Below are 15,216 nucleotides of genomic sequence, written 5' to 3'. Positions count from 1 at the left end.
TGACGTCATTTTTTCGTCATTTTTCATTTTTTGATGCTCTGTTTTACTAATTCTAATGACGTCATTTTTTCGTCATTTTTCAGTTTCAAATAGGACGTCACTTGGCGTAGAGGTTTAAACGTATTCGGATGTGTCTACTTTTGTGTTTCAAATGTCTGGTTATGTAAATGTATTTCAGTTGTTTCCTGTAATTAGTTAATACTTCAGCTTTATCATGTACATCTTTTGAATATTCATTTTAATAAATTTACTGTTTGCAAAAGTATAAATTACTCTAAATTATAGGGATTTTCTGGTAACTTAACGGAAAACCCTTGCCGTTTTTGGCACAACCTTTTTGATCTTTTGGTCCTCGATGCTGTTCAACTTTGTACTCGTTTCGGCTTTCAAACTTTTGTATCTGTGCGTCACACATAGGTCTTGTGTGGACAAAATACACTTCTGGCGTATTAAAATTTTGAACTTGTTGCCTTTTGTTGGCTGTTGTTCGTGTGATTCTTTGTCTATTGTGTTCTCCAATTTATTTATATTGTAGTCCTGTGTTGTCATTTTGATGTTATATTTCACATGGCCATAAAAGTGCGAGGTTTGGCATGCCACAAAACCAGGTTCAACCCACCATTTTTTCCTTTAAAAATGCCCTGTACCAAGTCAGGAATATGGTCATTGTTATATTATAGTTCGTTTCTGTGTGTATTACATTATAACGTTGTGTCGTTTGTTTTCTCTTATTTTTGAGTGTAAATTCACATTGCGATAAGACGTGTCACGGTACTTGTCTATCCCAAATTCATGTATTTGGTTTTGATGTTATATATATATGTTATATTTGTTATTCTCGTGTGATTTTGTCTATATGTGTTACATTTTAGTGTTATGTCGTTGTTCTCCTCTTATATTTAATGCGTTTCCCTCGGTTTTAGTTTGTTATCCCGATTTTGTTTTTTGTCCATGGATTTATGAGTTTTGAACAGCGGTATACTACTGTTGCCTTTACTTGTCACACACAAAATGTCTGCGAAACTTATAGTACTTTTCCCCCGACCACTTGCATGCATATTGATTGCTCTGGGGTTAAACATTAACATACAATGTATTTTCACACAATATCAACAATAGTATTATCCGGAAAAACCTCTTATCCGAAGGATTTGGTTAACTTTTATAAAAATTCAAAATATATTATTAACAAAAATATTACTTATTTACAGAAAATTCACGAAAAAACTACTATATATATTCAAATCACACAAAAATGAATTATCTTCTCCTACAAAATCTACATATTCACATCGAAACTATCAAATTGATAGCCTGGGATCCAGCCCAATCTAGCTGCGCGACTGACAAGATTAGCCAGGACCCCTGGCTATCAAATTGAATGTGAAGGCAAAAATAAATGCTGAAGTCGAATGACGGATAGGAAATTTCCGTAATTGAAAAAGGTACAAATGATGGGTTTTTTTTTTGAGTTTTTGACCAAATTGTTGGGAATTTGCCCAACAAAATTTGCATGCAGTATCTCAATAATATGTTTTGTCCTCTCAAATGTCAAAAACGTTTTCTCGATTTCTCGTTTTCAAAGAAAAACGCATTAAATTTCTATCTAAAAAACAGCCAACTTTAAGTTAGAAAGTTTTACTTGGAGATGGTATTATATTTATGTCTTCATCATTCCGATGATCCTTGATGATATGTTCATAGAAAATATTTACGAAAATAGAGAGAAAGTAAACCAAAAAATATATATTTTTGGATTTTTTTTGGATTTTAAGGTACAGTACGCCCAGAGAGTTTGTAATCGCGAACTTTTATCACCGATTTCCGAGTGTAGCGGTGTGACACCGCGAATCACGGATTCTACTCCCAATTTCCTCCAAAGATTCTCTCCCAACACCGCGTGACTGTTAATTGGTTTATTGCCCATCGGATGAACTGAAAATTAATGACGCGTGACAACATAATCTGATTAGCCAGATTTATTACCTTTGTACATTTAATCGATCTTGATTGCACCTGTGTGCTTTAAAATACGTTATTTAAATGTCCATTCATTACCTGTGTGCTTTAAAATACGTTATTTAAATGTCCATTCATTATGAATTGACATTTAAATAACGTATTTTGCTTTAAAATACGTTATTTAAATGTCCATTCATTATGAATGGACATTTAAATAACGTATTTTAAAGCACACAGGACATTGTCAGATAAAAGTGTGACATTTTTATTTAAAATAAGATAATTATTCTTGTATGTATATGCCCATGTCATTGTCATATTAAATAAAACGTAAAAACGTATAAAAATACGAATAAAACACTTATTTAGTATTTTCATTATAGTCCGATCAGGTCATAATTTTTGTTTTTTCAACAAAGTTTCAACAAAGATGATTTTACCACAATTAGAACCTTTACGACCTACTCAGTGAATATCCGGTTCATTAAAGGGAAACTTCGCAAAAAAATCAAAAATTGATATTATGTTCATTCTGTATAAAAATGCTCAAATTCATGAATATTAAAGTTTTATTCAGAGATCACCATCGATTTTAAATTTAGAGTATCAATTCTCTCCGGTCGGCCATTTTGTTACCTTCTCCGATTTGCACCCAAGATATGTCTAAGGACCAAAACTACAGTAACCCGATGTAGTCCTAATTGCGTGTCGATATCTTGTCAATCGTACGGTTGTTTTATCCGACTAGTTAACAATAACTAAGTTGATACGGAAAATTTTCTTATCTTTTTTTTTAATAACCATGATCTGTTATTTTTAACAATAATGATAATATTGGAATTAGTTAAAAAGTAAAAATTTCAAATCATAAATAAGTTTTCCGTGAAACTTGAATTGTTTTCGGAAATCTAATTAGTTCATAATTCTTTTATATAATAAACTTTATTCAAATAAATTAGGATCTTCGCTCCACTGATCACCTGCATGGCTAAAGGTATTACTCCCAAAGGTATTGCAGGGGGTGTGACACGTTCAGGTATTCAAGCGATTTCCTGTCGAGCTTGCAAATTCATGCATCGTTTCACTTCTTAGGGTATGACCATTCCTATATACGCCAGGATAAAAAGTAACGGAACTATAGCGAAAATTCAAATATATACATGTATACATTGTACATAAGAAAGAAACATGCATTTTGTGTAAATTTAGTTAAAAGTTTTGTTATTAGACTAGTCCACGCATGCCAACAGTATGTAATCATCAAATGTCATCGAAAGACTATTGTATACCAAAAGAAGAAGAAGAAGAGATTTAAATACTGGTCGATATATATAACTTTCTTTGGCTCATCGAAGTTATGGACATTTGTATATCAATTAGATTGTTCTCGAATTAAGGAAGAAATTCGTCTTCATCACAATTGTTCCGACATGCATGTTATATGTACGCAACTGGACGTACACTAATAATCCCTAAGGGATGTGAATATTTTCCAGGAAAACTATAGAGTATCAAAGTTTCAAATCAATTTCGGGATTTATTTTCTTTCTTGATATTCAATGACAGCAATTTAAAGAAAAAACTGCTTGTCCGCTTTATGGGTATTCTTGACAGTTGAAACAGACTTATAACATTAAACAATAGGGAAAGATGACATTAAATTCGTTCTGGTTTTTTTTTATACATTGTTGGTCAAATAGCAAAAGTATTATATATAGTTGGGCCCGATATAGTTACGGTGTGAGACGAAGACTATTTTGGTAAGGACATTCCCGATTATGTATAAATTTTGATGATGTTTTTCACACTTGAAAAGCATATATCTTCGTAAATTTCGATTCCATTCCAAAAAGATTCTTAAATTTTCTGTCATTTTTTTTTTTAAATTTATCAAATATCTGAAGGTATTCGTGCGTTGTGAGATTTGAAATATTTTGATGAAAACATTAATTCCTAAATAGGTAATTAAAGATAACTTTGGATGGACTAAATTATATAATTGCAATTGTTAATGATCTGTTTGAAATATTTAAGGCCGATCCTAATCTAAGATAGTACAATTTTTAGTTCATACAATCGTGATTAGAAGGCTATTTTTATTTATGAATATATACTTCAATTAAAATAATTAAGTATTTTATCGTTACTGAATTAATCAAAAGTCATAATTCATTTAAAAGTGATCTGTATCATGCTTATGCAAAATATAAAAATATACAACAGCTATCCAGTTATTGTGCGACCTTATTATTCCCGTTAATTAATTATTATTTTTTTTACATTTCTGCAGGGACGTCTTTATAAGTCTTTGATTTCTGTGTCTAAAACTTTGACTGTCTCCCGTTTTCAATTCATACGAAATGTTGTTCACACCTTCAAGCCAGTAAACCGTGATGCCTAGATTTCACTGAATGAGGATCAAAGGATTCGAATTACATAATGCTAATCCTTTAATTACCTTGAGTTAACCGGCGCACTCAACATTCTTTAGGTGTCACAAAACAATACACATATTATTTCCACCGTACAAGCAAGTGAAAATGTTTGCTGGAATGAAGCAGAAAGGTCAGAATACAAACGTGTATTTTTATTACACTATTGATCATGTCAATTTCATATGTCTGTTTAAAGTATTTGTAGAAAAAATCATAAAAAATTTCTATTGTATGAATTAATTTTATTATTAAAATTCGTTTTAAAATATCCACACGATCTAATTTTAAAAGTTGCATGGCTATCACTTATTTTTCGTTGGTTAATAGCTACACCAAAAGTCGTCGATGCGCTTTAAATGGGCGCACTACGTTTGCGCGCATTTGGGGATTAAAATATTTTACGTTTGCGCGCAGCTTTTGATTACATTTGCGCGCATTTATTTTACAGGTAATCTCAGGTAAAAATATAAATAAAAATTATATTAAGTTATAAATACCTATTTTTTTTTGGTATTTTCATATTAATCAATTATTAATTTTAAAAATAGTTTGTTTATCAGTCAAATTATATACTGTTCATATTTAATTCTAAAAGCAAGTAAAAACTCCGTTATAGCTTTAATAAGGTCAAGTCACAATATATGAATGGGCTATGTCACGGATTTTCTTAAAATGTTGCATACACCTCGAAAAAAATCTGCGGTTTTATCTCTTTTTTCCCTGCCTTTTGAGACTTATACTAAAGGAAGGGGTACTGATACTTGTAAATAATTGAACACATTAATAGATAAATAAGTATTATTACCTGTATTTTCCCTAAAAAATTACTGATTGAATACTTTCAAAAAATGTGCCTTATGATAACATTAAGAATGGAAATGGGGAATGTGTCAAAGAGACAACATACTAAGACTAACGGAAGGGTTACTGATACTTATAAATAATTGAACAAATTAATAGATAAATAAGTGTTATTACCTGTATTTTCCCTAAAAAATTACTGATTAAATACTTTCAAAAAATGTGCCTTATGATAACATTAAGAATGAAAATGGGGAATGTGTCAAAGAGACAACATACTAAGACTAACGGAAGGGTTACTGATACTTATAAATAATTGAACAAATTAATAGATAAATAAGCATTATTATCTGTATTTTACCTGAGTTTACCTGAGTTTACCTGCCAAAAAAATGCGCGCAAATGTAATGGAAAGCTGCGCGCAAACGTAATGATTTTTGCGCGCAAATGTAATGGTAATGCGCGCAAACGTAATGCACCGCTTTAAATCGTGTTATTAGATGGTTAACGAACAAGACTGAAATGAGATATTTTCACTCCCGGCATGCATCAAAGACTTAAACTACGTCACATAAGTCAGGAAGTTTCAAGAAATAAAATTAATAATTCCCAATTTTCTCCTTTATTTGTTTTCATATCAAAATAAAACTTGGTGAATATGTTTTTTATGGTATTATGAACATAATAAGATGAAAAGTGAAAAATCACGAATTATCCCTTTAATAGTTCAATATTATATAATTAATATCAACTGGCTTAAAACAAAATGTTGTTTTTACGGTAATTTGTCCAATCTAAATCAAACCCTAATGTTAACTTATCGGACCAACAAGTGAACTCTGTTACTTTCAATTTATTTTGAAATGTAAAATATTATGTTTCACTACCTCGGTAGATTACCGACTTGAAATATTTGAATTTAAAAAAGAAACTGTAAAGTGACAAATAGTTTTGTATGCAATGTGGCAGCCCTATATTCATAAATACTGAGATAATTCCCCGCCCAGACACAACACAATAATCACAACCTTATTTAATTATATGAAGAAATAAAATCATGTGTTTTTTATCTGTTATGATCTGTTATTGATCTTTTATTATTTAAAATAAAATTGGATTGGCGCAATCCGTATTTTACTGCTGTTAAAAGTCCTCGGCGAAATATAAAAAGAAGTATTTCAACAATTTATACTATAGAATATTAAAATGAAATTATATCGTACAAGAAAGAAATATGTAAAAAAAAATGTGGATCGGATTTTTACGATCGACACATTTTCACAGAGGATCTCTACCAACGCCCATCAGGAACTGAACGACATACATCCTGTTTTCATCTACCATTAATGTATAGTGTTGACTATGGAAGTATAAATAATGTCCAGGTTTATTACCTCTGTTGACTGAGAAACGTATAAATAAAAGGCGGATGTTCGTTTATTCAGAAAAGGAATAAAATTTAGAATCCGGTTAATCAATTGTAAAAGGACCTTCTAGAGCCTCAATCTTAACGCATACAAATGTCAATCATTACATGAATTTTCCCACGGTTATCCAGAAAGGTCACCTGAGTTTACTGTTACATGATACTATTTCCCGCCAAATAAAAATCTCGTGGACAAAATTGATGTCACTATTTTTAGCATTCAATAGTGTGAGCGAAGTCAAGTTCAAGTTCAACCACGCACTGTTGATCACTGAGATGCGTGTCGTCTTCCCACGGCAATTAATTGTTTTAAAAATATTTAAAGATAACTGTTCTAAATACAACACAAAGGTTTACATTCATTGTGCGTAAATGAATATTATGCAACGACGAGTTGATGCAGCTATAGAAGTATTCCTGTTGTAGCCGAAATGTATTATATCCTAAAGTAATGCTAATCGTGAAGAGAAAATGCCGTAGACTTATTAAGCATAACGAATGGTGAATAGTATTTTCTTTTTTACTTGCATATACAAGTTTTAAGACACGTAATTTTCTTTAAACTCACTGCTCACATTTTATACCTTCAGCGTTAGTTTCCGTTTATTTTCACGCAAGTATGTCTCTTTTCGTAAGTTATATCAATTACCGATAAATAAAAAACGAGGTCATAATCAAGTATAATTTTTTTTTTATAAAACTTTAATGCAATTGAAAGCATTAACAACAACGTTTTGGATTTTAAAACTTTTATTTTGTAATCGTAAAATGGAAATGGCGTAGAATTATTAGCATAACAGATAAGGAATAATATTTTCTTTTTTACTTGTAGTATAAAAAACTTTGAGACGTGTAATTTTTCTTTAAACTGCCCTCATTTATTCAGCGTTAGTCTCCGTTTATTGTTGCACAATTATATCTCTTTTAGTAAATTAAATATTTATTTACTGATAAAAAAACGGAAGTCAAAATCAAATATAGTTGTTTAAAAACTCGATTAAAATGTACAGAGTAATTGAAAGAATTAACAACAACGTTTTGCTTTTTATTTTAATCTTTCATTTGTTTCAAGCAATCAGATATAACCTGATAATCAATAGACAGGAAATACAATTGTTTAATTACATTAGAAATCTCTCATACCTTGACTGTCGCGTGCCGGCATAGATCAGACGGATTAGGGCAATTAATTACCTGGTGTCACACCGCGTCACACCAGACTGGGAGAGATGTCGCTAATACAATAAACAAAAGGTAGCGGATTTACGCGGAAGTCGGAGGGAATACTCCCAAATTTCTCCGAGAATTTTGGGAGGGATGTCGGAGTTTCCTGGTGTTACACCAGGAAAAATATCGGAGTATGGAGTTTGGGATTACAAACTCCTTGGGCGTACTGTAAGTACCCAAACCCGTAAATTGAGGGGTACCCCCATTAAAGAGATAAAATACAAAAATGTGACCATAGAAACTTTTTACGACCCGACGGAAATTAAAATAAATATATTATTCTATCATTTAAAACAATTTGCAGCCGTGTGTTATTCTGGACCATTAAACTCGTTAACTAAGCGTCTTTTTCGATGTCAGTTACAGTACTACTATGCTAATACATCTGCATAGTCAATATCATTGACATACCACTAATTGTACTCTTAACACTGACACGATCCCATTCTAATACATGTTAAATAAGAATAAGTTATTACATCTTTTCTTAGGTCCAAGACCAAAATTATTTCGAAGTGCATTTCTTTAAGAACATAAATGAAAAAAAAAAAAAAACACCTATGCTTTCTCAATGAAATTTTTACAATGTGTTGTACTACTTTTGGGACAAACAAGTGAAACTGCGAGCTACTGCTCACTGATGATACCCCCGCCGCAAGTGGATAATATAAATAGTGTAAAAATATGCAAGTGTTCGGTAAACAGGAAGTTGTCGAGTGATGAATCTGAAAACGCATCACACGGTATAGCTGACTTATATAAATCCTGAAACCAAACTTCAGAAATCCTTGTATTGTAGTTCCTGAGAAAAGTGTGACGAAAAATTTCAACTTGGCTATCATTTGTAAAATCATACAAGTGTTCGGTAAACAGGAAGTTGTCAAGTGATCAATCTGAAAACGCATCACACGGTAAAGCTGAGTTAGATAAAACCTGAAACCAAATTTCAGAAATCCTTGTATTGTAGTCCCTGAGAAAAATGCGACGAAAAAATAAATAGTGTAAAAATATGCAAGTGTTCGGTAAACAGGAAGTTGTCGAGTGATGAATCTGAAAATGCATCACACGGTATAGCTGACTTATATAAATCCTGAAACCAAATTTCAGAAATCCTTGTATTGTAGTTCCTGAGAAAAGTGTGATGAAAATTTTCAACTTGGTTATCATGTGTAAAATCATACAAGTGTTCGGTAAACAGGAAGTTGTCAAGTGATCAATCTGAAAATGCATCACACGGTATAGCTGAGTTAGATAAACCCTGAAACCAAATTTCAGAAATCCTTGTATTGTAGTTCCTGAGAAAAATGCGACGAAAAATATTCATGGGACTGACTGACTGACAGACGGACGGACTGACGGACGGACTGACGGACAGACAGAGGTAAAACAGTATATCCCCTCTTTTTTAAAGCGGGGGTATAATTATATCAAAACTTCATTGGCTTTAACTCAAAATATGGACAATTTTATGTTTAGGGCGCTTGAAATCTTTTGACAGCTTCCGTAACCCATGGTCAACACAAGAGACTATACATGTATTTGTGGACGACGAAAATCAACTGCATTTTTAAAATCATGGACCTACCAATAGTGGTTCCTCATAAACTACTGAACAAATAACAGACTAAAACACAGCTGCTGTCATGGGAAACAGCATGCCCAAGTCTCACTTTTTAGTCTCACTTTGAAGCTAGACAAATAAAAGAACAGAGTTTCAATGTCCCCTGCCCTGCACATATCTTATATTTCCAATGGCATAACTATTTTTAAACAACAGGCTCTCAAGAGCCTGAATCACTCCCTTGTTGTTCACTTGTGTTAAACTGGTCATCGTAACTGCAGTTATGGTGATCCCAACATGGCCGAGCCCAAAACAGGTAAAACCGTCTTTCTTTCTAATTTCTCTTGTGTACACGGGTTGTTTCAAAGAATTACTCAGCCACTAGGTTGGTATGTACGGTAATGTTGTATGTGTGTAAAACTATACAGTTTGTTATGATAGTAGTAATCTATATATAAATCATGTTTGAATGTATGACATGTATTTATGTAAACAAGAGTGCACACACTGAAATGTCTCGCCTTCTTTACTAATCATTGATATTATGTTGATAGTCCTAAGTATAAAGCTTTATTACAACTGTCACTTAACCTTAACATTAACCAAGATAGCTAAACAAAGACTAATGAACCATGAAAATATGGTCACGGTCAGATGAACCATGTCAGGCAGACATGTACAGCTAACATTACTTCCATACAACAAATATAGTGGACCTATTACTTATAGCTTAAGAAAAATAGACCAAAACACAAAAACTCAACATTGTGCAATGAACCGTGATATTGAGGTCATGGTCAAATAAAACATGCGGGACTGACATATAGATCATAAAATATTTCCATAAATCATACATAGTTGACCATTGGCTAACTGTGATATTGGTTGCCTTAAATTAGTGGAGAATAAAGGCATTTACCCTGGAGAACTGAAGAATCCCAATTTGAAAAAAAAATGGCTTTAAATTTTTCCCAAAAAGACAACTTTTTCCCCAAACACTTTGCAGTCTCAGTAGTAATTGTGCATAAATACAAACTGAAAAACACTCATTTAAACAATTTTCTGGCCTAAATTACTATATACTATGAGAGACTGGTAACCGGGGCATTAGGCTTGGCAAGTCAAAGTGCATCTCCTGTGAAGGGGAACCCATTTTACACGCTATGGAACGATATATACTAAGACACCCTCGGGGCTGTGCGAGAGCGAGGGAGGATGAACAGCCCATAGGACAGGACCAGGAAACGACTATGGAACCGACAAGGACAACGAACCAGAACAACGGATGTAAATGTTTTTGTGGTAAAGTCTGTAAGAATTCTAGAGGTTTGAAGATCCATCAAAGTAGAATGAAATGTGTGCAACCCCATTCTGGCAATCAACGCACAGAGAGATCTGGTCAGACGGAGGAGGAGACCCTCCAGGAAGCAAACCACAGTGATGATAGCCTCCCTGTGACCCAGGGTGAGGATGAGCACGAGGAACAGCCTACAGAGGTAGAACAACTTGACGAGGCAGAAGAGATAGAGAGGATAGAACCAACAGTCCATAGAGAAGACGGGATAGAAACAACAGTTCGTAGAGAAGACAGGATAGAACCCGCAGAGCTCCAGATAAGCTGCGTATTTGCGTGATCACGCAATACAAATAATAGAAAACCCAATGCAATTGTCCATTGAAGGGTTCAACAACCCAATTAATTCAACGGAAAACCCAATAATATGCCAAAACCATGAGTTCTCAACCCTTTTATTGGCTACCATTTGCGTTATTTACCTTTATCTGTTTACAGTCGTCGCATAAACTATTTTTATAATATTTATAATTGGAAATTTCCTGTCGTTCTAAATATAGATCACTGCATCAAGTAACTGAAATAGGTCCCTGTTTGAGTTTTCCGTTGCTCAATAGGTACACGTGTTTTTGTTAACATTTCGATCTTCTCGGCGTTTATCCAATTAGCGTGTGTCATATTATTTTCGCATTGCTCGGGATTTATCATAACATACATTGAATTAAAACGAAAGTGAATGTCAGGTAAAAATATTGAATAGAAGCATGTTTTCGGCTTCTTTTGAAAAGCTGAGGGAAAGTTATGATGATAACAAGACTCAGCCAGTGTTTTAAGGAAACGTCCATCGAACGCACGGGCGTGTGACTGTGCGAACCATAACGAGAACATCGCTAATAAACACAGAGTTTCATCAAAAACGAAATCAGTTGGAAAAAGTGAAAGGCCAAATCAATTATGAAATGATAAAGCATCAGAAACCAAAAGTTCTAAATAAAAGTCAACTAAACCCAGATTTATGTAAATTGAATAAAACAAAATCATTCAAGTATAAGAGTTTATATACTATTTTTTATTCATTTTACGGTTAGGATTGATGAATACACACACCATGCACACAGGCACTGGTCTCAGAATTTATTATATAAAGGTATAAGACGAGTGCCTGTGAATACACATATCCGTTTCTGTGAGAAAATACAAAACTGGCAAAAAGTTTGAAACGGGACACAATTTAAACCTACAATTGCTCCTCAGTGAATAAACCAGATAAAACAGCTAGCAAATAACCCTCATCATAACCCTAAACCAAATAAAACAGCTAAACAAAGAAAGAAACATATAGATGGAAAAAAAAATTGGGGTTGATATTGCCTAAATATTTTAATATTGTGTCGATGAAAAAAACCAATACATTAAGGAGCTTGGTGGTGAAAAACCTAATTTGATATTAACCTGACGGGTGAATTGAAATTGATAATGCAATTAAAAAACTTTATCACCCAATTATATAAGAAAATGGTGGGTAAAAACCCCCATTTGTGAATTCTTATCTGGAGCTCTGGAACCAACAACCTGTAGAGAAGAGAATGAGCCACGCAAAGAGAAGATCAAATGGCCAACGAATGCAGACAAAGCAGCTTGGAAAGCGCTTGATGAAGATTTGGAAAACATCTTAGAGGTAACATTAGCAGGCAGTGTAGACAGAAAGATAACAGCAATGACGTCCATTATTTACAGCGTAGGAAAGGACAGATTTGGAGTGGTACCACAGGGGAAACAACCAACAAAACAAGGCCATAGTAACCGAAGACAGAAGAAGATCAAGGAATTGAGAGGAGACTTGAGAAGGTTAAAGAAGAGGTACAAAGTCGCCAATGAGAATGAAAGGTTACCATTACAGCAGTTAAGAAAGGAAACTAGGGAGAAACTTAAAACACTTACAAGAGTAGAAACTCATAGAAGAGATAGAAAGAAAAAGGCAAAGGAGAGAACAACATTTACAGCAAACCCATTTCAGTATATGAAGCGATTATTTGGAGCGAGAGGATCTGGTAAACTGGAAAACTCGAGGGAAGAAGTGGAAGAACATCTCAGTAAGACCCACAGTGATGAGAGACGAGGAGAAGACCTGGAAGAATGCGAGAAATTGTTAAGACCAGAGGAGCCAAAAGAACAGTTTGATGAGTCAGACCTCAAGTTCCAAGAAGTACAGGACGTAGTGAGAAAGGCAAGAGCAGGGTCAGCACCAGGACCAAATGGTATTTCATATAGGGTATATAAGAACTGTCCCAGACTGATCAGAAGGTTGTGGAAGCTATTAAAAGTAATTTGGAGAAGGAGAAAGATGACAGAGTCATGGTACAAGGCAGAAGGATGGTTTATACCAAAAGAAGAGAACTCCAGGAAAGTTGAACAGTTTAGAACCATCTCCCTATTGAACATTGAGGGGAAGATATTCCTGGCAGTTTTAGCAAGGAGAACGACGAGGTACCTGCTTGGCAACGAATATATAGACATCGCAGTCCAGAAAGGAGGCATGCCTGAAGTTTCTGGTTGCATCGAACACACCAGCGTTATTACACAGATTTTAAGAGAAGCAAAGGAGAAGAAAAGTGACTTAGCAGTGTTTTGGCTAGATCTGGCTAATGCTTATGGGTCCATACATCACAAACTAGTAGACCTGACATTGGAGAGGTATCATGTTCCATCAACTATCAGAACTATGCTGCGAGAGTATTTTGACAAGATTGAAATGAGGTTCACAGCTGGAGACTTCACCACAGCTTGGCAGAGACTTGAAGTTGGAATACTAACGGGGTGTACAGTATCAGTAGTACTGTTTGCAGCAGCAATGAACTTAATTCTAAAATCAGTAGAAAAAAACCAAGTAGAGGACCATAATTGTCATCAGGGGTCAGGCAACCACCAGTAAGAGCTTTTATGGATGATATGACAGTGACAGCAAAAACAGTCATAGAGGGAAGATGGACTTTAGAGGAATTGGAAAGGATGATTAAGTGGGCCAGAATGAAGTTCAAACCAAGTAAATCTAGAAGTTTGATAGTGAGGAAAGGCAAAGTGCAAGATGAGACATTTTTGTTAGCAGTTGAAAAGATGGAGAGAAACCAGTGAAATGCCTAGGTAAAAAGTTTGATGCAACACTAGCAGATATGGTAAACATGGGTGAAGTTCAAGAGCAATTGGTAGAATGGCTGACGAAGATAGACAAAAGTGGGCTCCCAGGAAGATATAAGGCCTGGATATATCAACATGGGGTCTTACCAAGGATATTGTGGCCATTACTAGTTTACGAGTTCCCATTGTCCAAAGTGGAGGCCTTAGAGAGAAAGATCAGTGCATGCCTAAGAAGATGGTTGGGTGTGCCAAGAAGTTTCAGCAGCATTGGATTGTACAGCACAGGAACAAAGCTACAATTACCAAATGAAGGCATTGACAGAAGAGTATAAAGTTACAAAGACAAGACAGGTTATGACGTTGAGAGACAGCAAAGATGCTAAAGTGAGAGGAGCCAAAGTAAAGATCAGGACAGGAAGGAAATGGAAAGCAGAGGAAGCAGTTAAGGAAGCTGAGACTAGACTAAAGCACAGTGTCATCGTTGGTGTAACCGCAGTTGGTAGACAGGGATTTGGTATGACAACAAAACCAAGGTGGGATACAGCAAATGAGAAGGGACGGAGGGAACTGGTGCAACAGGAAATACAACAGATGGAAGAAGAGAGTAGGAATGTTAAGGCAGTAGGAATGAAACAGCAGGGTAGTTGGTTGAATTGGCAAGGAGCTAGAAGCAGGGCTTTGACCTGGAGCGAGATTTGGAGTATGGAGGGATACAGATTGAGTTTTCTCCTAAGATCAGTGTATGATGTTTTACCAAGCCCAACAAACCTCTATACCTGGGGTTGATAGAAGACCCAACATGCACCTTATGCAAAGACAAACCAGCATCTCTACAGCATGTGTTGTCAGCATGTCCAGTCGCATTGAAAGATGGAAGATATACATGGAGGCATGACAGTGTATTGAAAACAATAGCAGCAAATTGGATACCACCAGGAGAAAGAAGAGAAAGATGCAGAAGAACATCATATTTGTAAATTTTGGGAGGGCTGGAGAAAAGAAAGACAACCAGGCAGAAGGTTTAGGGATACTTGGAACAGCATCAGACTGGCAGATGACAGCAGACATACATCAACGCATGAGTTTCCCAGCAGAAATAGCAGCAACATCGCTAAGACCAGATATAGTCATTTGGTCACAGGGAACTAGGCAGGCGGTCTTGCTGGAACTGACAGTCCCATGGGAAGACAGAATAGAGGAAGCTTATGAAAGAAAGATGGCAAAATACCAGCAGCTAGTAGAGGATTGCAAACAGCGGGGTTGGAGGACGTGGTGTTTGGCAATAGAAGTCGGATGCAGGGGCTTTGCAGGACAGTCAATGTGGCGGGCACTTAGGACCTTGTGAGTGGTAGGAGCAGAGAGGAAGAAACTGATT

At 34.9% G+C, this 15,216-nt stretch overlaps 1 protein-coding gene across 1 annotated transcript in view; it reads right to left on the bottom strand.

The window, feature by feature from the left end:
• Positions 1-15,216, bottom strand: part of LOC139525214 (uncharacterized) — a 198,820-nt gene that overhangs the window by 122,747 nt on the left and 60,857 nt on the right. The window lies entirely within an intron of this gene.

Source organism: Mytilus edulis, chromosome 5 (assembly GCF_963676685.1).
Source record: "Mytilus edulis chromosome 5, xbMytEdul2.2, whole genome shotgun sequence".
NCBI classification, from domain to species: Eukaryota; Metazoa; Mollusca; class Bivalvia; order Mytilida; family Mytilidae; genus Mytilus; species Mytilus edulis.
Note: the sequence above shows the minus strand (reverse complement) of the source record. Positions and strands in the feature narration are given on the sequence as shown.